Source organism: Macaca thibetana, chromosome X (genome assembly GCF_024542745.1).
Source record: "Macaca thibetana thibetana isolate TM-01 chromosome X, ASM2454274v1, whole genome shotgun sequence".
NCBI lineage: Eukaryota > Metazoa > Chordata > Mammalia > Primates > Cercopithecidae > Macaca > Macaca thibetana.
This window is the reverse complement of record NC_065598.1, coordinates 66,065,472-66,093,153: the sequence shown is the minus strand read 5'-3', so window position 1 is coordinate 66,093,153 and position 27,682 is coordinate 66,065,472. Positions and strand designations below refer to the sequence as shown.

Below are 27,682 nucleotides of genomic sequence, written 5' to 3'. Positions count from 1 at the left end.
TAAATAAATAAATTTTAGCTGCTCTTGCTACAGAAACAAAAAATAGGTAACTATGTGAGAAGATGGATATATTAATGTGTTTCACTGTAATTATCTTTTTACTATGTATATGTATCCCATAACATTATGTTGCATACCGTAAATATACACAATGAAATGTATTTTTAAAAAAATACTAGTGATTAATCCTAAGCCAAAGGAACAAAGCTGGAGGCATCATGCTACCTGACTTCAAACTATACTACAAGGCTACAGTAACCAAAACAGCATGGTACTGGTACCAAAACAGAGATATAGACCAATGGAACAGAACAGAGCCCTCAGAAATAATACCAAACAACCATGTGATCTTTGACAAACCTGACAAAAACAAGAAATGGGGAAAGGATTCCCTATTTAATAAATGGTGCTGGGAAAACTGTCTAGCCATATGTAGAAAGCTGAAACGGGATCCCTTCTTTACACCTTATACAAAAATTAATTCAAGATGGATTAAAAACTTAAATGTTAGACCTAAAACCATAAAAACCCTAGAAGAAAACCTAGGTAATACCATTCAGGACATAGGCATGGGCAAGGACTTCATGACTAAAACACCAAAAGCAATGGGAACAAAAGCCAAAATTGACAAATGGGATCTCATTAAACTAAAGAGCTTCTGCACAGCAAAAGAAACTACCATCAGAGTGAACAGGCAACCTACAGAATGGGAGAAAATTTTTACAATCTACCCATCTGACAAAGGGCTAATATCCAGAATCTACAAAGAACTTAAACAAATTTACAAGAAAAAATCAAACAATCCCATCAGAAAGTGGGCAAAGGATATGAACAGGCACTTCTCAAAAGAAGACATTTATGCAGCCAACAGACACATGAAAAAATGCTCATCATCACTGGCCATCAGAGAAATGCAAATCAAAACCATAATGAGATACCATCTCACACCAGTTAGAATGGCAATCATTAAAAAGTCAAGAAACAACAGGTGCTGGAGAGGATGTGGAGAAATAGGAACACTTTTACATTCTTGGTGGGACTGTAAACTAGTTCAACCATTGTGGAAGACAGTGTGGCGGTTCCTCAAGGATCTAGAACTAGAAACACCTTTTGACCCAGCCATCCCATTACTGGGGATATACCCAAAGGATTATAAATCATGCTGCTATAAAGACACATGCACACGTATGTTTATTGTGGCACTATTCACAATAGCAAAGACTTGGAACCAACCCAAATGTCCATCAATGAGAGACTGGATTAAGAAAATGTGGCACATAGACACCATGGAATACTATGCAGCCATAAAAAAGGATGAGTTCGTGTCCTTTGTAGGGACGTGGATGCAGCTGGAAACCATCATTCTCAGCAAACTATCACAAGGGCAGAAAACCAAACACCGCATGTTCTCACTCATAGGTGGGAATTGAACAATGAGAACACTTGGACACAGGGTGGGGAACATCACACACCAGGGCCTGTCGTGGGGTGTGGTGATGGGGGAGGGACAGCATTGGGAGATATACCTAATGTAAATGATGAGTTAATGGGTGCAGCACAGTAACATGGCACATGTATACATATGTAACAAACCTGCACGTTGTGTACATGTACCCTAGAACTTAAAAGTATAATAAAAAAAGAATTTTTTTTTTTTTTTTTTTTTTTGAGACGGAGTCTCGCTCTGTCGCCCAGACTGGAGTGCAGTGGCGCGATCTCGGCTCACTGCAAGCTCCGCCTCCCGGGTTCACGCCATTCTCCTGCCTCAGCCTCCGGAGTAGCTGGGACTACAGGCGCCCGCCACCACGCCCGGCTAATTTCTTTTTGTATTTTTAGTAGAGACGGGGTTTCACCGTGTTAGCCAGGATGGTCTCGATCTCCTGACCTCGTGATCCGCCCGCCTCGGCCTCCCAAAGTGCTGGGATTACAGGCTTGAGCCACGCCAAAAAAAAAGAATTTTTTAAAATAAAAAAAATACTAGTGATTAATGACCTAGTAATTCTTCTTGCTTCCCAATCAACTGTGAAGAACTCTGATGGCTGTCAAAAAAACTGTCACTTCCTAAGACATGATTTAATACCTAAGCCTATTCAAAGCTACATATAGTAGTGGGTGAGTAGAGAAATGTGGACTTCATCCTCACTTACTGAAATGTTTTTCAAACTTCAAGACAGCCTTTACTTTTTAAAATGTTTTTCAATGAAAGGAACACCTTGGAAACACTTATTAAACCTATTGCCGGCACAAATGTTATGGTCAGTGGAATGATGCTGAATGTATGAGCTTGCTGAAAAAAGGGATGGGAAAGATACATAGGTACTGACACATCCATGCCTAGGATTCTAAACTTGGCTGTGCATCAGAATCACCTAGGGAATTTTTAAAAATACATATTCCTGGCCTTCCCCAGTTCTATTCTATGACAATCTCTGGGGTTCAGGCCCAGAAACCTGCATCTATAAAGTTCCTCAGGTGACTGATGCACTGCCAGGTTTGGGAAACAAAGTTAGATCATTTAGACCATACACTGCCTCCAACCCCACAAGATTTTTTGCCTTACAAGATAGCAAAAAGAAAGAATTTATTCCTACAAATAGATCCCTTGTGACTAGCAGGTTATTTTTGGTAAAATTTACTGTAAAATTGGGTTGTATTTTAAGGGCATTATGCACACTTTCTAATGCAGTGGTGTCATTTGTATAATGATTGCATATAGCACATTTGTGTCCATTTTGTAGGATTTGGAGCATAATTTTTAACTACTTAAAATGATAATAGATTTCTAGTTCCTATATCTTTGCTTTTATGTCACATTGTTGGTTATATTTATGATTTATTTGATGCTACATCTTTGGTCAGGAACACAACCCCCAATTGTAATACTGTTCCTGTAGGAAAATATGATGTTTTATGACAGTTCCCAGGAATACCACTGCGGTGAAAATTGAGGACTGCCTGTACAAATGTAGCTCATTTTTCACAAGAGGATGTTCCTGAAATGTAGTATAAACTGAATTTGTATCAGTCAACTCATTTAAAATCTACCAAGAATCTGTTCAACCTAAAAGGAATCCTTTAGTAAAGAAATACTTTCAGAAAATTAAAGCTCATCCTTATTTTATTTGCTCTGAAAACTTCAATTTAATACATGGAGAAATATTAAAACAGGGCACACTAATATTTAGACTAGAAGCTAGTCTAGGCCACGATGCAAATGGATTTTTTTTATTATTATCAAACTGCAGATCAGACACTTTGGAGTAAAAAAAAATCACTGAATCTCCAGTCCAGGGAGGTTTTTTGTTTGTTTGTTTGTTTTTTGTAGTGCTGTGGGTGTGGATGGAAAATCAGTTTCTTTGTACTCAAAGACTTAAAAAGAATCAGAGTAAAGACAAATGCTTACACAATGTTCCTGTGAGTGAAAATGGTAGGTGTGAGGATCCTACTTTTACAGACTGTGAAATGCAAGCACAGGTTGATCTGTGCAGCTTAAATGGTTAGGACAGGTAAACTGGATACTAGAACCAACTGAAGAACCAAGAGTTATTTGCTCTAAAGAAGAATACTGCTTAAACTAGCAATTTCCAATGGCAGAAGAGGGAGAGATAAAATCAGAAAAGGCATGCAAAAGTGCTTTGTAAACTCTTTAGTACTATGCAAACATAGGAAGCAGCGTTCTCTGTTGAAAGTGAGCATGTGGGCAGTGATGTCGAGAGTTTGAGAAGAAAGTATGACAAAATCTTAAAAAGGAAGGGAATGCCATCCTGGGTAACACGGTGAAACCCCGTCTCTACTAAGAAATACAAAAAATAGCCGGGCGAGGTGGCAGCGCCTGTAGTCCCAGCTACTCGGGAGGCTGAGGCCGGAGAATGGCGTGAACCCGGGAGGCGGAGCTTGCAGTGAGCTGAGATCCGGCCACTGTACTCCAGCCTGGGCTACAGAGCGAGACTCTGTCTCAAAAAAAAAAAAAAAAAAAAAAAAGGAAGGGAATGAATGAACTAGAAAGGCTGCATAAGGGTCTAACTTGAGTTCTACATTCATGAATTTAAAGTGAGAGAAAGAAATAAAAGGCATCCCAATAGGAAAAGAGTAAGTCAAATTATCTCTTGTTGCTGACAATATGATTCAATACCTAGAAAACCCTAAAGATTTTGCCAAAAGACTCCTAGATCTGATAAGACCTCAGCAAAGTCTCAGGATACAAAATCAATGCACAAAGATCAGTTTATACTAATAATGTTCTAATACTAATAATGTTCAAGCTGAGAGCCAAATCAAGAATGCAATCCCATTTACAATACACACGCATGCGCGCGCGCGCGCACACACACACACACACACACACACACACACACAAATACCTAGGAGTACAGCTAACCAAGAAGGTAAAAATATCTCTATGAGGAGAGCTACAAAATACTACTGAAGGAATTCAGAGATGACACAAGCAAACAAAAAAGCATTCCATGCTCATGGGCTAGAAGAATCAATATTGTTAAAATGTCCACACTGCCCAAAGCAATCTACAGAGTCAATGCTATTCCTATCAAATTAGCAATGTCATTTTTCACAGAATTAGAAAAAAGCTATTCGAATCTTCATATGGAACCAAAAAACAGCTTGAATAGCCAAGGCAATCCTAAGCAAAAAGAATAAAGCTAGAGGCATCACATTACCTGACTTAAAACTATACTACAAAGCTATAGTAACCAAAACAGCATGGTACAAAAACAGACACACAGGCCAATGGAACAGAATAGAGACTCCTGAAATGAAGCTGCATACCTACAATCAACTGATCTTTGACAGAGTTGACAAAAATAAACAGTAGAGAAAGGATACCCTATTCAATAAATGGTGCTGGGACAACTGGCTAACCATACGCAGAAGAATGAAATTGGACTCTCTGCCTTTCACCATATACAAAAAGTAAATCAAGATGGCTTAAAGACTTAAATGTAAGGTGTCCCACTATAAAATCCTAGAAGAAAACCTAGGAAATACTCTTCTAGACATTGGCCTAGGCAAGGAATTTATGATGAAGATCCCAACAGCAAATGCAACAAAATCAAAAATAGACACATAGGACTTAATTAAACAAAAGAGCTTCTGCACAGTGAAAGAAACTACCAAAAGAGTAAACAGACAACCTACAGAATGGGAGAAAATATTTGCAAAATATGCATCCAACAGAAGACTAATATCTAGAATCTATAAGGAACTTAAGAAAAAAAACCAAGTAACTCCATTAAAAAGTGGGCAAAGGACATGAACAGACACTTCTCAAAAGAAGACAAGTAGTCAATAAACATGAAAAAATGCTCAACATCACTAATCACCAGAAAAATGCAAATCAAATCTACAATAAGATACCATCTCACACCAATCAGAATAGCTTTTATTATAAAGAAAGCAAACGAACATGTTGGTGAGATTGCAGAGAAAAGCAAACACTTATACACTGTTGGTGGGAATGCAAATTCATTCAGCCACTGTGAAATGCAGTTAGGAGACTTCTCAAAGAAATCAAAATAGAATTACCATTCAACCCAGCAATCTTATTACTGGGCATATACCCAAAGGAAAATAAATCATTCTACCAAAAAGACAAATGCACACATATATTCACTGCAGCACTATTCACAATAGCAAAGACATGGAATCAACCCAGGTGCCCATCAACAGTGGAGTGGGTAAAGAAAATGTGGTACCTATACACCATGGAATACTACGTAGCCATAAAGAAGAATGAAATCATGCCTTTTGCAACAACATGCATGCAGTTGGAGGCCATTATCCTAAGCAAACTAATGCAGGAACAGAAAACCAAATACCACATGTTGTCACTTGTAGTGACAGTGAAACATTGGGTACACATAGAAATAAAGATGGCCACAATAGACACTGGGGACTACTGAATGGCAGGGAGAAGGAGGAGTACAGAGGTTGAAAAATTATTGAGTACTATGCTCACTCCTTGAGTGATGGGATAAATCATATCCCAGGCCTTAGCATCCTGCAATATACCTATATAAGAAACCTGCACATGTACCCCCTGAATCTAAAATACATATATGTATGCATACATACATACATACATAAAGTGAGATCAGGCAGTGTGGTCATGTGTTTTTTTCCAGCCACTTTTATTGCATGGGTAAAAACACCAAGGAGGCAGAATGTTATTAGAATTGTGATTTTGATTTTGCCAAGTGAATAAAAAGAAGGGAGGGAGAGAAAGGGAATTGATGGTATATGCATTGCAAGGGGTCTGACTTAGAGCGCTGGCAGTAGAAATAGAAAAGTATATGACAAAGATTTCTGAAGATTAGATTAATAGGACTAAGGAGCATTGTGAAAGGCTCAAAAATGCCTCAATATAGGTTTTAGTCAGGTAATAGCATTTGAACACTTGATGTGCACACAGTACTGCCTGCACAGGTGGAATTTGTGAGGTCAGCTGTAGACCTAGATTTCCTCAAATACTGAGCTACCTGAGAGGCACAGACAAGGCATATATCTGACAAATGGTGAGCTTGAGAAATTAGGAGGGAAAGACAAGGGTAATTTTGCCTAAATTGGCAGTAGGTTTGATGGTGGGCAAGGAGATCAGTGTATAATGGAGTAGATTATCACCTAAGTGGTAGTGAGGTGGAGAGGCAGAATGAGTTCCTAGGACAGAATGAGCAATGGAGACATGAATCATGGGACAGGGGAACAGGTATTTTGTTGTGAGGTTTGTCTCCCTCTCATCCTCCTTACCTATTGCAGCATAATTTAAATCACAAAGTGCAATATATATATACATTCTAATGATGTAAATAATAGTGGAGAACTTTCTCAAGATAGTCCCCCTCCACCATACATACAACTGGAATGAATTCAGACACATGGGGAAAATATGTGGTCCAAATCCTTCAAATTTATCCAAAAGTGATCATTAAAGGTAGGTATTATCATGCTAATAAGGAAATAGTGCATTACAGAAGACAGACAAAACTGAGGATCTGAAGACCTAGCTTCTAGTTTGACTTGAGTAATCTGAGCTTCACTTTTGTCATGTGTAAAAGAAAAAAATACCTTCTCTACACAATCATAAAGTCTCCGCATAGGAATGTAAGATTCCTGAGGGAAGGGACCTTTATTGTCTTTTTGTTTGTTTGTTTTTGAGATGGAGTTTTGCTCTTGTTGTCCAGGCCGGAGTGCAATGGTGTGATCTCGGCTCACCGATCTCAGTTCACCGCAACCTCCGCCTCCTGCCTCAGCCTCCTGAGTAGTTGGGATTACAGGCATGGACCACACGTCAAGCTAATTTTGTATTTTTAGTAGAAATGGGGTTTCTCCATGTTGGCCAGGCTGGTCTCGAACTCCTGACCTCAGGTGATCTGCCCAACTCGGCCTCCCAAAGTGCTGAGATTCCAGGAGTGAGCCACGGCGCCCAGTCTATTGTTTTATTTTCTATTGTATCTCCAGCATTTAGCCTAGCACATAGCAGAAGTTTATGAACATTTATTAAGTGAAATGAGAAAATATGTTTATACCTGAGAGTGCTATCCAAAATCAAGTATGGACTTTGTTCTTAATAATAAATCATATGAAATGAAAGCTGCTTCTATGATTATAGCAATATAATATTCTCTAACACTTTCATACACATTTTAAGCACTATATCTTATTTATTTCTTAAGATATTTATGGACTGGCAGTAACTCAACAAGATAGTTGGAAAGTTTAAGCAATTAATTCTAAGATTATTTCCTGGACCACTTCCATGGAGGCCAGAGGTTAAAGGTCAAAGACAAGAATGGCGAATTTGTTTAACAGTAAAGCTACTTTCTGTTGGGAGTATTTAAGCTAGAAATCTACTAAAAGTGTAAGATGAAGGATTGTGTAGTCAGATATGAAATATATTGAGAAATTTAGAATCTCTTTTCTTAAGCTGTGCCAAAAACATGTCCCTAATGATCCCTTTACCTTTTCTAATTTTCCCTTATCCCCCGTCAATACCATGTATTATAATTTCTGTCTTTAAAATTATTTGTTAAATGAGTAAATGAACTTCATCAAGACTCCAATCTATTAAGCCTGCCACTTTGTCATTATCTGTCAACCTCTTCCCTCCTTATGCAGGATTTTCAGTGGTTTGCCATTGTAATCACTTCCTCAACTTGCTTGCCCTAGCCTGGCAAGTCCTTGACCCTGGATAAATTCAGTCATTTGCCTGCTCTGAATTTGCACCTGAGCAACTAAATGTTGCTAGAAGAAATCACACAATCTCGGTGACAGGTTATACTTAAACTCATAATCACAGACCTCAAACAGGTACTAAATGCTGCTTGTTTGAAATCTACAACTCTATCAAGCTTGCTTTCCAGGACAACTATTTTCTCTCTTCAGGACTTTCATCATTCTCCTCTGCTCTCTGCCCTGATGATCTTGCCCCCATACTTAATTGAGAAGGGTATCATCAGAAGTGGGCTCACCCCACTTCCAACTAACAAATTCATCAGGTGATCTCCATCAACATTTTCTCCTCTTCTTTCCTCCTGTTATAGTGGATGAATTGCTTCTGTCCCTCTCAAAGGCCAAACTTTCCATTTGTGCTCTATATCTCATTTTTTCCCCCAACCCCTTTCAAAGACTTTATATTTTTGTTTATTGCATCTCTCTCCTGCATCAGCAATCTCTATAGATTATCCTCAGGCATTTAAACTCCAGTAACTCCCATCTTAAACTGTTCCATCCCACCATGCCACTGAAACTGCTCTTATAAAAGATCAATGCATTCCAAGTTGTAAAAATAAACAAATGGATACTCCTTGCTCCTCATTTTATTAAACTTCTTAGAAGCAAACTTCGTCAGAACTAAAGTCTTGATTTCTACACCTCCCCCACTCTCAAAAACTGACCCCCCCAAATTTTCCCCACATCAGTAGATAGATTCAATACCTGGATACCAATACCAGAAAGCTTGTTCTCTCAGCTCTATGTTCAAGATATGTCTTGAACCCCTTTACATCATTTCCCCTTCACTACTACCACATTAGTCCAATGCCATCACCTTCTTTACCTGGAAAGAAAGAACATCCAACTATTCTTCTAGTTTCACTTCTTGATTCTCTCTTCTCCACACATGAGCTAGAGGAATCTTCTTTAAAAATCCACATCTGCACTAATTGTTTCTATAAAAATCTTAAAACCCTCCAATGTCTTCCCATTTTACTTAGGTAAAAATCCAAACTTCTTGTCTCACCAACATGCCCTCCACTCATACTAGGCTCTAGTCACACTGGAATCCTTTTGTACCTTGAATATGCCAAACTCTTTCCTGTTTTAGGACTTTTCACTTAGAACAGAATCCGAACTCTACTGCTAACTTTGGTGAGGAAGCCATGGATCCCCCTATCTTTACATTTTCATCTTGCCTAACTTTCCCCCTTACTCACTGCTTTCCAGTCACAGTGCTCTTTTTCTAGTTCCTCCAACATCCCATGATCTTCCTTGCTTCAAGACTTTCATATAGGCTTTCCCATTACCTGGTATGTGGCCCCTCCCCCAATGCCCTTCTCATCCTGTGTCTCAGTATCAATGCTACCTACTCAGCAAAACCTTCTCTGTTCATTCTAATTAAAGCAGACTCTCCTTTATTATTCTCTCACAGCACTCTTCATAACCCCTTTTTTTTAACTTAATGGATACATAATAGTTGTACATATTATATTTTTTGGAGTACATGTGATATTTTGATACAAGCATACAATGTGTAATGGTTGAATATGGTTGAATATGGGTAATTAAGATATTCATCACCTCAAACATTTATCATTTCTTTGTGTTGAGAACATTGCAAATCTTGTCCTCTAGCCTTTTTGAAATATATAATAAATTATTGTTAATGATAGTCATCCTATTGTGCTATCAGACACTAGAACTTATTCCTTCTATCTAACTGTATTTTTGTGTCCATTAACCAACCCCTCTTTGTGACCCCTCTCCCTGCGACCCTTTCCAGCCTCTGGTAACCACTATTTATAGCCCTTTGTAAGTACATATTTACTTATATATTTGCTGGCTCTGCCATTAGACTATGAATTACATCAGGGTCAGAGGCACTATCTATTTTGTTTGCCGCTATAATATATCCAATATCTAATACACCATACGTGGCATAAAGTAGCAACTCAATAAGTATCTTTGAAAGGAATGAGTGAACAAACACCCATCATTTCCTTTTGACATTCCTAGTATCCTATGAGATACGGAAGATATTATTATTCCATAGAGGGAGTCAATGGTTTGCTCAAAGTCACATAGTAAGTAGTAGAACCAAAGTCTTCTTACTCCATACCCAATGTTCTTGTATTATACTACCTCAGCGAACAGGGAGTGTTCTTTGTTGTATGAACACAAATAGTATAATAAATCATTAAGCCACATTTCCCATAAAGATATGGCAGCCACAGTTCCAACTCTTTGGTTTAAAGAATTTCCTTGAGATAAGTACTACCTCTTTCCCTACCCTCAAAAAAAAGACTGTATTGGCCGGGTACGGTGGCTCATGCCTGTAATCCCAGCACTTTGGGAGGCCAAGATAGGCAGATCACCTGAGGTCAGGAGTTCAAGACCAGCCTGGCCAACATAGTGAAACCCCATCTCTACTAAAAATACAAAAAGTGGCCAGCCTTGGTGGGGCATGTCTGTAATCCCAGCTACTCCAGAGACTGAGACAGGAGAATTGCTTGAACCTGGGAGGCAGAGGTTGCAGTGAGCTGAGATCATGCCACTGCACTTCAGCCTGGGTGACAGTGAGACTCTGTCTCAAAAACAAACAAACAAAAAAGACTGTATTTCACATACTACAAGGGCACACAGGAAACAGGTTTGAGTATTCACTTTGCTTATTTTATAGCATTTAATATTATTCTACATGGAAGCTTGCTATAAGCCAAATAAAGTAAAGAAATAATAGCCCTACCTTACACATTTGTCAGTCAATAGGTTCCCAGTATCTAATCCCCAGATAGCCACCACAATTGCACTGTTTACACAAATTAATAGAGTTACCATTCTCCTATTGATACCAACAACTGGACTAAATAGATCAACCTGTCATTTAGATGCTTCACATTTATATGCACACATAATTCACTGAAACCATTTCAGGAACTACCTAACATGCATTAGCTAACATTCTATTTCATAAGAATCTAAAAATATGGGAGGGGCCAAGATGGCCGATTAGAAGCAGCTTCAGTCTGCAGCACTCATGGAGAGGAATGAAAGGGGTGAGTGAATTCAGCACCTTCAACTGAAATATCCAGGTTCTCCCATTGGGACTGACTAGGCAAACAACTCGACCTACAGAGAATGAAGAAAAGTAGAGAGGGATGACGGCCCACCCTGGAGTGACATGCAGCCAAAGGAACCCTCCACCCCCAGCCAAGGGAAGCCGTGAGTGATTGTATGACCCTGCCCAAGAAACCATGCTTCTCCCACGGATCTATACAATCCATGGATCAGGAGATCATCTTGTGACTCCACACCACCAGGACCTTGGGTCCAATACACAGAGCTGTGTGGAGTCTCGGCAGAGCAGCCACTCAGGCACACACAGAAACCCAGGAGTTTTATAATGCATACTCCAACCTCAGGATCACTGGCAAGTCCATCCATACATGTCCCTAGGAAGCGGGGTGATTCCAGGGAGCCAAGCAGTTCTGTGGGCCCCACTTCCACAGCATCTCACACGTTAAGATGCACTGGCTTGGAATTCAAGCTGCCAAAGGCGACAGGCTGGAGTCTGCCTGAGACAGGACTGAACTCCTGTGGGGAGGGGCGGCCACCATCTCTGCTGATCCGTAGACTCAGCCATTCCAACCTGCCAACTTTGGAGAATACAGACGGCCTGGATGGGGAAGGGTTTCCCACAGCGCAGCACAGCTGCCTTGCCAGATCAGTGCCAGACTGCTTCTTTAAGTGGGACCCTGATCCATTCCTCCTCACTGGGCAGGATCTCCCTGTGGGGCTGTGGGGGCTTCAGCCACTGCAGCCAGGGTTCTACGGATAGAGCTCTGATCTCTCCCTGGGATGGAGCTCCTAGGGGAAGGGGTGGCCCCCATCTCTGAGGTTTGGTTGACTCAGACACTCCAGCCTGCTGGCTGTGAAGAATACAGGTGGTCTGGACAAGGAAGGGTCCCCTTGAAATACAGCACACCTGCTCTACCAAAAAGCAGCCAGACTGCTTCTTTGGATGGGTCTCTGATCCCATTCTTCCTGACTAAGACCTCACAATGGGGGTCTCTAGCTCCTTCCTACAGGTACGTGTGGGCTGGCAACAGGTCAGTACCCCCCTGGGACAGAGCTTCCAGAGGAAGGAGCTGGCTGTCATCTTTGCTGTTTCATGGCCTTCATTGGTGATAACTGCAGGTACTGGAGAAACCAAGGCAACTGGAGTCTGGAGTGGACCACCAGCAAACCACAGCAGTCCTACGGTACAGTGGCCTGACTGTTAAAAGAAAACAAACAGAAAACAACAACATCAACAAAAAAACCCACAAAAACCTAATTCAAAGGTCAGTAACCTCAAAGATCAAAGGTAGATAAGCCCACAAAGATGAGAAAGAATCAATGCAAAAATGCTGAAAACTCTAAAAGCCAGAGTGCCTCTTCTCCAAATGACTGCAACACCTCTCCAGCAAAGGCACAGAACTGGGCTGAGGGTGAGATGGCTGAATAGACAGTAGTGGGCTTCAAAAGGTGGATAATAGGCCGGGCGTGGTGACTCATGCCTGTAATACCAGCACCTTGGGAGGCCAAGGCGGGCAGATCACAAGGTCAGGAGATCGAGCCCATCCTGGCTAACAGGGTGAGACCCTGTCTCTACTAAAAATACAAAAAAATTACCCGGGCGTGGTGGCGGGTGCCTGTAGTCCCAGCTACTCAGGAGGCTGAGGCAGGAGAATGGTGTGAACCTGGGAGGTGGAGCTTGCAATGAGCCAAGATTGCGCCACTGCACTCCAGCTTGGGCGACAAAGTGAGACTCCATCTCAAAAGAAAAAAAAAAAAGATGGATAATAATAAACTTTGCTGAGCTAAAGGAGCATGTTGTAACCCAATGCAAAGAAGCAAAGAATCATGATAAAATAATACAGGATCTGATAGCCAGAAGAGCCAGTTTCGAGAGGAACACAGCCAACCTGATGGAGCTGAAAAACACAACACGAGAACTTCACAATGCAATCACAAGTAGCAATAGCAGAATATACCCAGAGGAGGAAAAAATCTCAGCACATCAAGACTATCTTTCTGAAATCAGACAGGCAGACAAGAATAGACAAAAAAAGAAAAGGAATGAACAAAACCTCCATGAAATATGGGATTATGTAAGAGACTGAACCTACGACTGACTGGGGAACCTAAAAGAGATAGGGAGAATAGAACAAACCTGGAAAACATAGTTTAGGAAATCATCCAGGAGAATGTTTCCAACCTAGCAAGACAGGCCAACATTCAAATTCAGGAAAAGGAGAAAACCCCAGTAAGATACTCCATGAGAAGATCAACCACAAGACACATAATCATCAGATTCTCCAAGGTTGAAATAGAAGAAAAAATGTTAAGGGCAACCATAGAGAAAGGTCAGGTCACTGACAAAGTGAAAACCATCAGACTAATAGCAGACCTCTCAGCAGAAACCCTACAAGCCAGAAGAGATTGGGGGACAATATTTAACATACTTAAAGAAAAGAAATTCCAACCCAGAAAATTATATCTGGCCAAGCTAAGCTTCATAAGTGAAGGAGAAATAAGATCCTTTTCAGACAAGAAAAAGCTGGAATTCATTACCAACAGGCCTGCCTTGCAAAAGCTCCTGAAGGAAGCACTAAATATGGAAAAGAAAAACTGCTACTGGCCACTACAAAACACACTGAAGTACACAAACCAGTGACACTATGAAGCAACCACATAAACAAGTCTACAAAATAACCAGCTATCATCAAGATGACAGGATCAAACTCACATATAACTAACAAACTCACACATGTTAACCTTAAATGTCAATGGGCTAAATGTCCCCAATTAAAAAACACACAGAATGGCAAGCTGGATAAAGAGCCAAGACCCATCGGCACTGCTGCCTTCAAGAGACCCACCTCATGTGCAAAGACACACATAGGCTCAAAATAAAGGGATGAAGGAAAATTTACCAAGTAAATGGAAAACAGAAAAAAGCAGAGGTTGCAATCCTATTTTCTGACAAAACAGACTTTAAACCAACAAAGACCGAAAAAGACAAAAAAGGGCATGCACAATGGTAAAGGGTTCAATTCAACAAGAAGAGCTAACTATCCTAAATATATATACACCCAATACAGGAGCACCCAGATTCATACAGCAAGTTCTTAGAGACCTACAAAGAGACTTAGACTCTCAAACAATAATAGTGGGAGACTTTAACACTCCCTGGCAATATTAGACAGATTATCAAGACAGAAAATTAACAAAGATATTTAGGACCTGAACTCAGCTCTAGATCAAGTGGACCTGATATCTACAGAACTCTCCACCTCAAAACAACATAATACATTCTTCTTATCATCACATGGCAGTTACTCTAAAATTGATCATATAATTGGCAGTAAAACACTCCTCAACAAATACAAAAGAACGGAAATCATAACAGTCTCTCAGACCACAGCACAATCAAATTAGTACTCAAGGTTAAGAAATTCACTCAAAACCACACAACTGCATGTAAATTGAACGACATGCTCCTGAATGACTCTTGAGTAAATAATGAAATTAAGGCAGAAATCAAGAAGTTCTTTAAAACTAATGAGAACAAAGAGACAACGTACCAGAATCTCTGTGATGCAGCTAAAGCAGTGGTACGAGGGAAATTTATACCACTAAATAAATGCCCACGTCAGAAATCTAGAAAGATCTCAAGTTAGCAACCTAACATCTCAACTAAAAGAACTAGAGAACTAAGAGCAACCAAATTTCAAAGCTAGCAGAAAACAAGAAATAACCAAGATCAGAGCTGCACTGAAGGAGACAGACATGAAAAACCCTTGAAACACTCAACAAATCCAGGAGCTGGTTTTTTGAAAAAAATAATAAAATGATAGACCGCTAACTAGACTAATAAAGAATAAAAGTGAGAAGAATCAAACACAATCAGAAATAAGGGGGATATCACCACTGATCCCACAGAAATACAAACAACCATCAAAGAATACTATAAACACCTCTATGAACATAAAGTAGAAAATCTAGAAAAAAATGGATAAATTTCTGGTCACATACACCCTCCCAAGACTGAACCAGGAAGAAACTGAATCCCTGAATAGAACAATAATGCGTTCTGAAACTGAGACTGTAACAAATAGCCTACCAACCAAAAACAGCTCAGGACCACACAGGTTCCCAAACGAATTCTACCAGAGTTACAAAGAAGAGCTGGTACTATTTCTACTGAAACTATTCCAAACAATTGAAAAGGAGGACTCCTCCTGAACTCATTTTATGAGGTCAGCATCATCCTGATACCAAATCCCACCAGAGATACAACAACAACAACAACAAAAACGTTAGGCCAATATCCTTGGTGAACATCAGTGCAAAAATCCTCAATAAAATACAGCAGCACATCAAAAAGTTCATACACCATGATCAAGTCAGCTTCATCCCCAGGTTGCAAGGTTGGTTCAACATACACAAATCAATAAACGTGACTCATCACATATACAGAACTAAAGACAAAAACCACATGATTATCTCAATAGATGCAGAAAAGGCCTTTGATAAAATTCAACATCCCTTCACGTTAAAATCTCTCAATAAACCAGATATTGAAGAAACATACCTCAAAATAATAACAGCCATTTATGACAAACCCACAGCCAATAGCATACTGAATGAGCAAAAGCTGAAGCATTCCCCTTGAAAACTGGCACAAGACAAGGATACCCTCTCTTACCATTCCTATTCAACATAGTATTGGAAGTTCTGGCCAGGACAATCAGGCAAGAGAAGGAAATAAAGGGTATTCAAATAGGAAGAGAGGAAGTCAAATTATTTTTGTTTGCAGATGACATGATCCTATACCTAGAAAACCCCATCATCTCAGCCCAAAAGCTCCTTAAGCCGATAAACAACTTCAGCAAAGTCTCAAGATACAAAATCAATGTGTAAAAATCGCTAGCATTGCTATACACCAACAACAGGCAAGCATAGAGCCAAATCATGAATTAATTCCCATTCACAATTGCTACAAAATGAATAAGACACCTAGGAATACCGCTAACAAGGGAAGTGAAGGACCTCTTCAAGAAGAACTATAGACCACTGCTCAAGGAAATCAGAGAGGACACAAAGAAATGCAGAAACGTTCCAAGCTCATGGATAGGAAGAATCAATATCTTGAAAATGGCCATACTGCACAAAGTAACTTATAGATTCAACACTACTCTCATTAAACTACCATTGACATTCTTCATAAAATTAGAAAAAAACCATTTTAAAATTTATATAGAACCAAAAAAGAGCCAAATAGCCAAGACAATCCTAAGCAAAAAGAACAAAGCTGGAGGCCTCATGCTATCCAACTTCAAACTATACTACAAGGTTAAAGAAACAGCATGGTACCAGTACAAGAACAGACACAGAGACCAGTGGAACAGAATAGAGAACTCAGAAATAAGACTGCACACCTACAACCATCTGATTTTCAACAAACCAGACAAAAACAAGCAGTGGTTTCGGAAAAGGATTCCCTATTTAATAAACGGTGTTGGGAGAACTGGCTAGCCATATGCAGAAAATTGAAATTGGACACCTTCCATACACCACATACAAAAAATAACTCAGGATGGATTAAAGACTTAAATGTAAAACCCAAAACTATAAAAACCCTAAAAGAAAATCTGGGCAATACCATTCAGAACATAGACATGGGCAAAGATTTCATGATGAAAATGCCAAAAGCAATTGCAACAAAAGCAAAAATTGACAAATGGTATCTAATTAAACTAAAGAGCTTCGGCACAGCAAAAGAAAGGATCAACAGAGTGAACAGACAACCTATGGAATGGGATAAAATTTTTGCAAGCTATCCATCTGACAAAGGTCTAATATCCAGAGTCTACAAGGAAATTAAACAAATTTACAAGAAAAAAAATAAACAAACAACTCTCGTTAGAGTTGTCAGAGCATCAGGAAGAATAGCTAATGGATGCTGGGCTTAATACCTAGGTGATGGGATGATCTGTGCAGCAAACCACCATGGCATACATTTACCCATGTAACAAATCTGCACATCCTGCACATGTACCCCTGAATTTAAAATAAAAGTTGAAGAAAAGAAAAAAAAAAGAGATCTAAGTAAAAAGAATCTAAAAATATGACTAGGTCTTTTTTTGCCACATATGTTTTGATGTATTTTATACATAAAATTAATAGTTATTATTTATTGAGGGCCTGCTATATGCTAGGCACTGTTCTAGTCACAGGGAATACAGTGGTAAAGAAGAAATAGTCTTTGCTCTCATTGGGCTTACATTACATTCCTTGGCTCCCTTAGGTTATTGACTAGGTTTAGATTTTCCTCAAGAACATTTTTACTAAGGTCGAAAATAGGAGAAGAAGAAACAACATTTATTTAGCATATCTTCAATAATGTCTAGCTTCCACTCATCTCTTGTAGTATTTTCCTCAAAATCTTTTTTTTTTTTTAGTTTGTTTTCTTTTTTTTTTTTTTTTGAACTTTTTTTTTTAAAATTTATTTATTATTATTATACTTTAAGTTGTAGGGTACATGTGCATAACGTGCAGGTTTTTCACTGCCCACTGCCATCTTTCAAGTTCAGTTAAGAGGCTTTGAAATCAGGGTTAGATTCCAGTCCTGGCTATGTAGCTTACTGGCTTACTGGCTTTGTGACCACAGGCAAGTTAACCTCTCTGAACTTCAGTTCTGCTTTGTTTTGTTTTGTTTTCTGTGAGGTCTTTACATTGAAGCTAGCTATATTTCAAAACTTGAATTAAATCAAGTTCCTGCCTTAGAACTAAAGCAGTGTTGAAAGGAATAAATGAGGCAAGATTTATACAGTGTATATCATAGCACAAAGAAAATATTCAATAAATGATATAATAATAATTCAAAGCTTTCTAGTCTGGGTTTATCTTCTATATTATACCAATTTTGACAATATAAATGCTTTGTCATTTTTATAAGTCATTTTCAATTCTCTTTGGCTCTTTATAAGAATAAAACATATAAATACAGTATGTTATGTGTGTATATTGCTATTTGCCAACTTTTCTTGGTTCTTTTTAAGAGAGTTGGCAAATAGCAATATACACATATAACATATAGTATTTCAGTTTATCAAGTATTTTTATATATGTGACTTTATTAATGTGGTCTTCACAATAATACTGAAATATAATCATTTACATATTATTTTATTCACTTTACTCATGAAAGAACAACTAGGTTAAGTTTTAAGTCACACAGCTGATAAATAATAAAAGCAGTAATCAAACCCAGGCCTTTCAGCCTCTAAAGCTAAAATTTTGCACTATAGGGCATTGCCTCCCCACTCATTTTCAGTCTGTGACACACCTATACTCCTCCTCCTCCTCTTCCTCCTCCTTCTCCTCCTCCTTCTCCAACTACTACTACTATTATTTCTGGCAGTAAAAATAACAACAGTAATCAACAATAACAACATAGCAGCTAACACTTATTGAACGCTTTCTGTAAGCCAGGAACTTTTCTAAATACTTCACAGGTATTTTATTCTCATAACCACCCTATGAATTAGACAGCTTGTTATTTTTTCCACTTTTCACATCAAGTGTGAGCCTCAGTTTCCCTATGTAGTTTGTTCAAGGTCACAAAGCTACTGTGAGAACAACAATTCAAAGCTATGCAGTTTAGCTCTATAATCCGAGCTCATCTTCTCCTAGTCCAAATGGAATGTACCCATGAGAGTCCTAGCATAATTCTTGCTGCACCATTATATATATACATGCATACATCCAAGCAACAGCCTGTCCTTCCATAAACTTGGCACCAATAGTGTAATACCCCTCCATATAAAGTTATGACAAAGGGAGTGACTTTGATGAACCAACTGCATTTTTATTACATTGCAAACAACAGTATGAGTTTATAAAAATGACTGGCATGGCTTAGAAGCAGAGTGCAATACACTAGTCTAATACTTAGCACAAGAATTACATTATTTTTGTTAGAAACCTTTAAAGGCATTTTCCTCAATGTGCTTGTCCATTTTACTGACTTGGGTGTTTCCCACTATTTTCATGTGTGTATGTATATACACAAATTATATATGTGTGTGTGTATATATATACACACACACACACACACACCCCCTCACATCTCTCCCAACCACTCACCCCACCACATATCTTGCCAAATGTAACAAAGTACAAATAGTATAATTGCTATTGCATTTTATAATTGCCACTGCAAATTATAAAAATGCATAGGTATATAATTTAGAAAATTTTACATTTCTCAGAAAAACGGTTTGCTAGCAGCTTTGGAACCTCCAATCTGCCAGTTAAAACAACAGAACAGGACATGGTGATAATGTAAATGCTTAGCAGCTATGTATCAGGAAAAAAAAACAACAAATAAAAACATTACATGAGCCCAAAATTTTTATTAACTGTTCTCACGGTTACCAGAAGGGCTAGAATTTATAAGGAAACTAAATAAAATCCATGTTGTTTCAGGTCCCAGGCTTTGGAGTCAAGATAAATTTGGGTTTAAATCCCAGTTCTGCTACTTACAATCTGTTATTTAATCTCTCAGAGGCTGTTTTCTCATCTGTAAAATGGGGATATCTACTTTGCAGGGAAATTGTGAAGACAAATTAGAATGTATGTAAATCTCTAAGTCCAATGGTTGACACTTTGGCCCATGGTAGATCCTCAAAAATCCAAACACCCTAATTCTCCTGCCAGGCCTGGTGTTAGTACATCATGGTAACACATATTTTTTCCTTTCAGACTTCAAGAGCTGCCTATCAAATGCCTAAATATCTGCTCTCCTTACCCCACTTCACTCTAAACCCTCATTTTCTTCTTTGGCATCTCAGCAGCAGTGTTCATCCAGCCTTTGTCTCTGGAGTGCCAGAAACAAGGGAGCCAGTCTCAACAACTTATGAGAGGGGAAGATGGTTGTGCTGCGTTCTTGTGTGCCCCTCCAATTGAGGGCCACTCAATTCAAGGTAACTCCACACCCATACCAAACTGTCCTTTGAATCCGAAGAGAGATCCACTTTGAATAGTACCATTTTAAGATTTACCATTTAATTTATTCTTCGGAGTTCTACAATTAATAGAAAAATAAGTAAAATAACTAACATTTCTCACACACTATGTGCCAGTAAGTGTGCTGAACATTTTACATATATTATTTCATTTAATTCTTACAACAGGCTTCTGAGATTATTGCTCATTCAACACAAATATTATTATTTATAATCAAATATTGATTAATTAGGAATATAACAGTAAACAAAAGACACAAAAATGTCAGCCCTCATGAAGCTTACTTTCTATCATGGGAGTTATCACGAGAGAGGTTAAGTAACCCACAGATTGTCACCCAATAAGTAACAAAGCCAAGAATCAAAAGCAGGTCTGTGAACAAAATAAAAAGACCAGAAATAAATCCTCACATATATAATCAATTGATCTTCAACAAGGGTGCCAAGACCATTCAGTGGGGAAAGGCCAGTCTTCTCAACAAATGGCATTAGGAAAACTGGATATCTACATATAAAAGAGTGAAATTGGACCCTTACCTTACATCATATACAAAAATTAACTCAAAACAGATCAAAGACCTAAACAAAAGACCTAAAACTATAAAATTCTTAGAAGAAAATATAGGAGAAAAGTTTCATGAAATTGGAAATTTCAAGATTTCTTGATATGATACCAAAAGCACGCACACAAAAAATAGATAAATTGGACTACATTAATATTTAAAATTTTGTGCATCAAAAGATATTAACAACAAAGTAAAAAGGCAACCCACAAAACGGGAGAAAATATTTGCAAATCACATATATGGATAAGAGGTTAATATCTAGAATATATTAAAAAAAAACTCTTACAACTCAACAACAACAAAAATAACCTGATTAAAAAATGGATAAAGGACTTTAATGGACATTTCTCCAAAGATATGCAAATAACCAATAAGCATATGGAAAGATGCTCAATATCATTAGTTTTTAGGGAAATGGAAATCAAAACAATAATTAAATACCACTTTACATACAATAAGATGGGTATAATCAAAAAGATAGTAACAAGTGTTGATAAGGATGTGGAAAAATTTGGAACCCTCATACACCTCTGGTAAAAATGCGAAAATTATTCAAAAATTATGGTAGACAGTTTGGTGATTCCTCAGTAAGTTAAAGGTAGAATTACCATACAACTCAGCAATCCTACTCCTCAGTATGTACCCTAAATGAATTGAAAACAGGTGTTCAAATGAAGATGTGTACACCCATGTTCATAGCAGCATTACTCACAATACCCCAAGGTGGAAGCAACCCAAGTGTCCATCCACAGATAAATGGGATAAACAAAATGTGGTATATACATACAATGAAGTATCATTCAGCCATCATAGGAATAAAATTCTGATACATGTGACAACATAAGTGAACCTTGGCTAATCTGAGTAAGCCAGTCATGAAAGGACAAATAGTGTATGACTCCACTTACATGAGGTATTTAGAGTAGCCAAATTCACAGAAAAAAGTTAGATTAATGGTTGATAGGGACTGGGGGGAGGGGAGAGTAGTGAGTTGTTTAATGGGTAGAAAGAGTTTCCAATTGGAAAGATAAAAACATTCTGGAAATAGATAGTGGCAATCATTGCACAACATTGTGAATGTACTTAATGCTATTGAACTGTACACCTAAAAATGATTAAAATGATAATTTTACATTACATATATTTTACCACGATAAAGAAATAAACAACAATAAAGCAGGTCTGTGACTATATAGCTTATGATCTTACCTACATAATAGGCTTACAGTACAGAGACTAGAAGTTACTGCTCAGACTAACCCAGAGAAAGTTTTGTTCAACACATTCATGCTTCTGTAGAATTGGGGTGAAGCCATAAAAAGCATTCAGAGCTCTTGGCATCATCACAATGCTATTTGAGAAAATCATTTGCAGTTATCAAGCCCTAAATGCATTACTGAAGACCAATTTTAAATGAGCAAGGCTAAATAAAAACCCTTACTACAAATGGCAAAATGGCTAACTGGACTGTAAATGATTATTAGGAAGTTCTTTTTAAAACAGCTCCCTCAAACTGGGGTTAAAAACTGTTACATGAGTTTTCCCAACCTAGCCAACATTCAAATTCCAAGTACTGAACTATTCATGAACTTCTCTTGCTTGTATGTCATGGACCCATTATTTGGAAATACTGGCTGCCTCTAGTACAACATGATTGTTTATTTCTTTTCTTGTTTTTTGTATAATTCATTGGCAAAGTGTCAACATTATGGGGGTGGGCAACAACAGTATTTCTTAAGAAAGAGAATGTAAAATAGGCTTTCCAGGTAATTTGGGGATTTGTATTGATCTTTGCAAGGAGTAGGAGAGCCTAAAGTATTAAGACAATGGAAACATTTTTTAAGTGAAATACTGTATGATAGCTGTAGCCCTCATATAATCGGCAAACATCTAATATTGGAAACGTGATAGAATTCAAGTACCCATGAGAAGGTTCTCTAGGCATTTACACTATTGGCAACCTTTTTTCATTGCCTCCACCACCACCACCAAATAACCATGAATTTCCTGCTAAGACTAACCAAGCATATCCCCCTTTGCTTGCTCATTGTCTCTTTAGTAAAGCACAATAATGATTAGAACACTAGTAGTAGTAGTAGTAGTAAACATTTAGTGTTTACTAGTAGTAGTAGTAGTAGTAGTAGTAGTAAACATTTAGTGAGGACTTACTATATGCCAAGCACCATGCTATAAGTTAAGTTTCATATCCATTGCCTCTTCGAGTCTCATAACAACTTTATCAAGTCAACATCTTATTATCTTTATTATAGATGAAGAAATGGAGAAGACTAGTGGGAGACTTGTAGTAAATGGCAGGGTTGGGATTCAAATCCTGACTTCAGGCTACGAAGTCCATGTATCTAACTGCCATGTAGAGTACCACTCCACAATCCTCCACTTAGAATGCAAAATTGCTTTACAATAGTATGTTCTGTCCTCAGTCTGCAGATTTTATATCCACAAGTCAGTTACAGAACCCAGTCTCATTAATTAAACAGCCTGAGGCAGCATTAACTCATCTATCTGACACAAGTCTTTCCCAAGGCAGCTGGTTCATTCCATTAGCCCAGATTCCAGGAACAATTTCAGAGTCCTCCTTTGCTTTCTAATTCCTTCTTTTCTTTGACTCCACACCAGATAACATGCTCAGTTATCTGAGGAATGAAACCTCCCATTTGTTAATAAAAGGCAATGAGAAAACACAGATCTATATGTAGGTTTGCAGCACAGTCATTTCCTAATATATCCTTCTCTATATTGAAGTATAATTGTGGACTACTTGGCATACATAACTTTTGCACTTTTATATTTCTTCCCATCCCCATTGAATATTCTTCTTAGTGAGATTATTAGGGGCTCCTGAGTGACGATTTATCATGAATGCTTTAAAATTCACTTGCTTGAAGGCAGAGGGCCTGGATAAGACGTCTCTTGAAATTCTTTTCAGCTCTACTATTGTGTGATTTCCCAGGGCAATGCTAAAAAAATTGCTGGTTGAAAATTTTGCTTGTCCTGCCCTTCCAATCCTCGTCCCACTTATGACAATGCCACAACCTTGCAACACCCCACTGGAGCATGATAGAGAAAGTGAGGTGGGATGTCTGACAGACAGAACACAATTAATCTTGTTTTGTTCACTTCACATAAGTTCAGGTCCCAAGAAAAACATAATCCTCTCAATAAATAGAAAGCTGTGATAACAAAAAGTTACAGTAGCAAGAAGAAATAGTTTCCTTGAACATATTCGGCCTAGGGATTCATAATAAAGTATCACATTCTAATTCCTTCCTTCAAAAGCTTGAACACCAAAAAAAAAAAAAAAAAAAAACCACGAACCAGTTTGGGCACCTATGGTGTGCGTGACATTGTTCTAGGTATTGAGGACATAGTCATATAAGAAAGGGCTTAGTAGAGAAGGACTTCGGTTTACTAGAGAAGGCAGACAAGTTAAATAACATGCACAGATGTATTAGGCCATTTTTGCACTGCTATTACTATAAAGGAATACCTGAGACTGTGAGACTGGGTGATTTATTAAGAACAAGAGGCTTAATTGGCTCACAGTTCTACTGGCTGCACAAGCATGGTACCTACATCTGTTTGGTTTCTGGGAAGGGCCTCAGGAAGCTTAAAATCATGCTGGAAGGTGGAGTGGGAGTAGGCACATCACATGGTGAGAAAGGGAGCAAGGAAGAGGGGAAGAGGTGTCACACACTTTTAAATAACCAGACCTCATGAGAACTCACTATCTCAATGACAACATCAAGCCATTCATGAGGGATCTGCCCCCATGACTCAAACACCTTCCACCAGGCCCCATCTCCAACATTGGGGATTATGTTTTAACATGAGATTTGGAGGGGAAAAACATCAGAACTATATCAGTAGAGTACAGTGTCTTACAGTTAAGTGCAGTGACAGGCGTAAGCATAGAATTTTATAGGAACTCCAAAGAGCATACATTTCAGACTTGGCAAAGAATAGTCAAGGAAAGTTTTTTGGAGTAGGTGACACTCAAGTTGAAAAAAAAAGTAGAAGTTAAACTAAACTGGGTTGGTAGTGGCCTCTGAGGTAGTAAGTATTGAAATGAGAGGAGAAATCAAAGAAACACTAAAGAGGTAGAATCTATAAGATTTGGTGTTAGCAAGATCAGGAGTTCGACTCCAGCCTAGCCAACATGGTGAAACCCCGTCTTTACTAAAAATACAAAAATTAGCTGGGCAAGGTGGCAGGCGCCTGTAATCCCAGCTACTCAGGAGGCTGAGGCAGGAGAATCGCTTGAAATCAGAAGGCGGAGGTTGCAGTGAGCCGAGATCACGCCAGTGTACTCCAGCCTGGGCAAAAGAGTGAAACTCTGCATCAAAAAAAAAAAAAAAAAGATATGGTGTTAGAATGTGAGTGGGAAGGAAGTGAGAAGGAGTAATCTAGAACAATTCCCACTTCTGGCTTAGATAAGTAAATGAATGGTAGTACTACTCACTGAGATGAACAGGAAAGGAGAGGCAGGTTTGGGGTAGGAAGGTGATAAATGCAGTTTAGGATAAATTGATTTCAAGTTGCCTACGCTATACTCAAAAGATTTCCAATAGAAATACTACTGGAGCCCAGTGGGTATGAGGCATAGGAAAGAGGTCTGAACTGTTTATACTGTAGATCTTGGCTTCAAAATCATTCCTACATAGATGACAGTTAAAAGCCATGAATTTTAAAGAGGTCACGCTGGGAGAATATATAAACTAACAAGAGTAAAGAAGCCAAGGGTGTAGATCTAGGAAAGAGTGTCATGTGTCACTTAAGATCGGGGATACATTCGGAGAAATATATCATTTGGTTATTTTGTCATTGCGTGAACATCATAGAGTGTATTTACACAAACCTGGATGGTATAGCCTACTACACAGGTATGGCCCATTGCTCCTAGGCTACAAACCTGTATAACATGTTACTATACTGAACACTGTACATAATACTCATAAAGTCATAGATAATTGTAACATAATGGTAAGTATTTGTATATCTAAACATATGCAAACATAGAAAAGGTAATGCATTGTACTACAATGTTGCAACAGCTATGAGACATCATTAGACAATAAAAATTGTTCACCTCCATTATAATCTTATGGGACCACCCTCATTGTACATGTACTTCATCATTGACAGAAACATCATTATGTGGCACATGACTGTAACAACATTTAAGAGATAGGTAGGAAAGAACCTTCTAAAAGAACTTGAGAAGGAATAGTCAGAGAAGTAGGAAAAAAAAATAAGAAAGCCTATTGCCATGGAAACCAAAAGAGGAGAGGGTTCAAAAAATAAGGAGGCCGGGCATGGTAGCTCATGTCTGTAATCCCAGCACTCTGGGAGGCCAAGGTGGGCGGATCACTTGAGGTCAGGAGTTCGTGACCAGCCTGGCCAACATGGGGAAACTCCATCTCTACTAAAAAAGAAAAATACAAAAATTATCCAGGCATGGTGGCACAAGCCTGTAATCTCAGCTACTTGGGGGGCTGATGGGGAAGGATCCGCTTAAGCCCAGGAGATGGAGGTTGCAGTGAGCCAAGATCATGCCACTGCACTCCTGCCTGGGCAACAGAATGAGACACTGTCTCAAAATAAAATAAAAATAAAGAACTACAACACATAGAATGGGAGAAAATATTTGCAAATTTTATCTCTACTAAGGGTTTAGTATGCAGAATACATTAAGAACTCTTGCAATTCAAAAATTAAAAGGCATATGATGCAATTTAGAAATGGACAAAGGATTTGGATAGACATTTCTTCAAAGAGGATATACAAATGGCCAATATGTATATGAAAAAATGCTCAATATCATTAGTCTTTAGGGAAATGCAAATCAAAACAATTAGATAACACCTTATGCTCAGTAAGATGGCTACAATAAAAAAGATCATAACAAGGGTTGGCAGGGATGTGGAGAAACTGGAACCCTTATACACTGCTGGTGACAATGTAATATGGTTCAACAATTGTGAAAAATAGCTTGGTGGTTCCTCAATATATTAAACATAGAATTAACATAGGACCCAGCAATCCCACCACTAAGTATATACCCCAAATGAATGGAAAACAGATGTTTAAACAAAAACCTGTACACCTCCATGTTCATAGCAGCATTATTCATAATACTCCAAGGTGGAAACAACTCAAATGTTCATCAATAGACAAAATATATAAACAAAATGTGGTATATCCATACAATGGAATTTTATTCACCTGTAAAAGGGAATAAAGTACTGACACATGTTACAGCATGGATGAATTTTGAAAATATTATGCTAAGTGAAGGAGGCCAGACACATAAAGCCACATATTACATGATTCCATTTATACGACATGTCCAGGATAGGTAAATCCATAGAGGCAGAAAGTAGATTAGTGGTTGACAGAGGATGGGGGAAAGAAGGAATTGGGGAATGACTGCTAATGGATGCAGGGTTTCTTTGGGGGGCAATGAAAATGTTCTTGGATTAGACAATGGTCACAGTTGCACAACTCTATGAATATACTAAAAACCAGTGTTTGTACACTTTAAAAGGATGAATTTTAAGTTATGTAAATTATATCTCAATTACAAAATTCTAAAACAAAATTTAAACTTCATAATAAACATTCACTGAGGAACATTAATCATTGAAATAACTATCCCCAGTAAATTCATAATGTCAAGTGGCTTTCTCTGCTTATTATCGAAATTTTTAAATAATAAAATAAAAGACAGAGAAGTAAAATATGATTAGAATAAATGTATCCCATTAAATTTTACAATATGAAGGTCACTGG

At 38.3% G+C, this 27,682-nt stretch overlaps 2 protein-coding genes across 6 annotated transcripts in view; one reads left to right on the top strand and one right to left on the bottom strand.

Moving 5' to 3' along the window:
* The window catches only part of PJA1 (praja ring finger ubiquitin ligase 1), a 1,335,831-nt gene that overhangs the window by 602,731 nt on the left and 705,418 nt on the right, over positions 1-27,682 (top strand). The window lies entirely within an intron of this gene.
* EDA (ectodysplasin A) overlaps positions 1-27,682 on the bottom strand; it is a 440,121-nt gene that overhangs the window by 395,035 nt on the left and 17,404 nt on the right. The window lies entirely within an intron of this gene.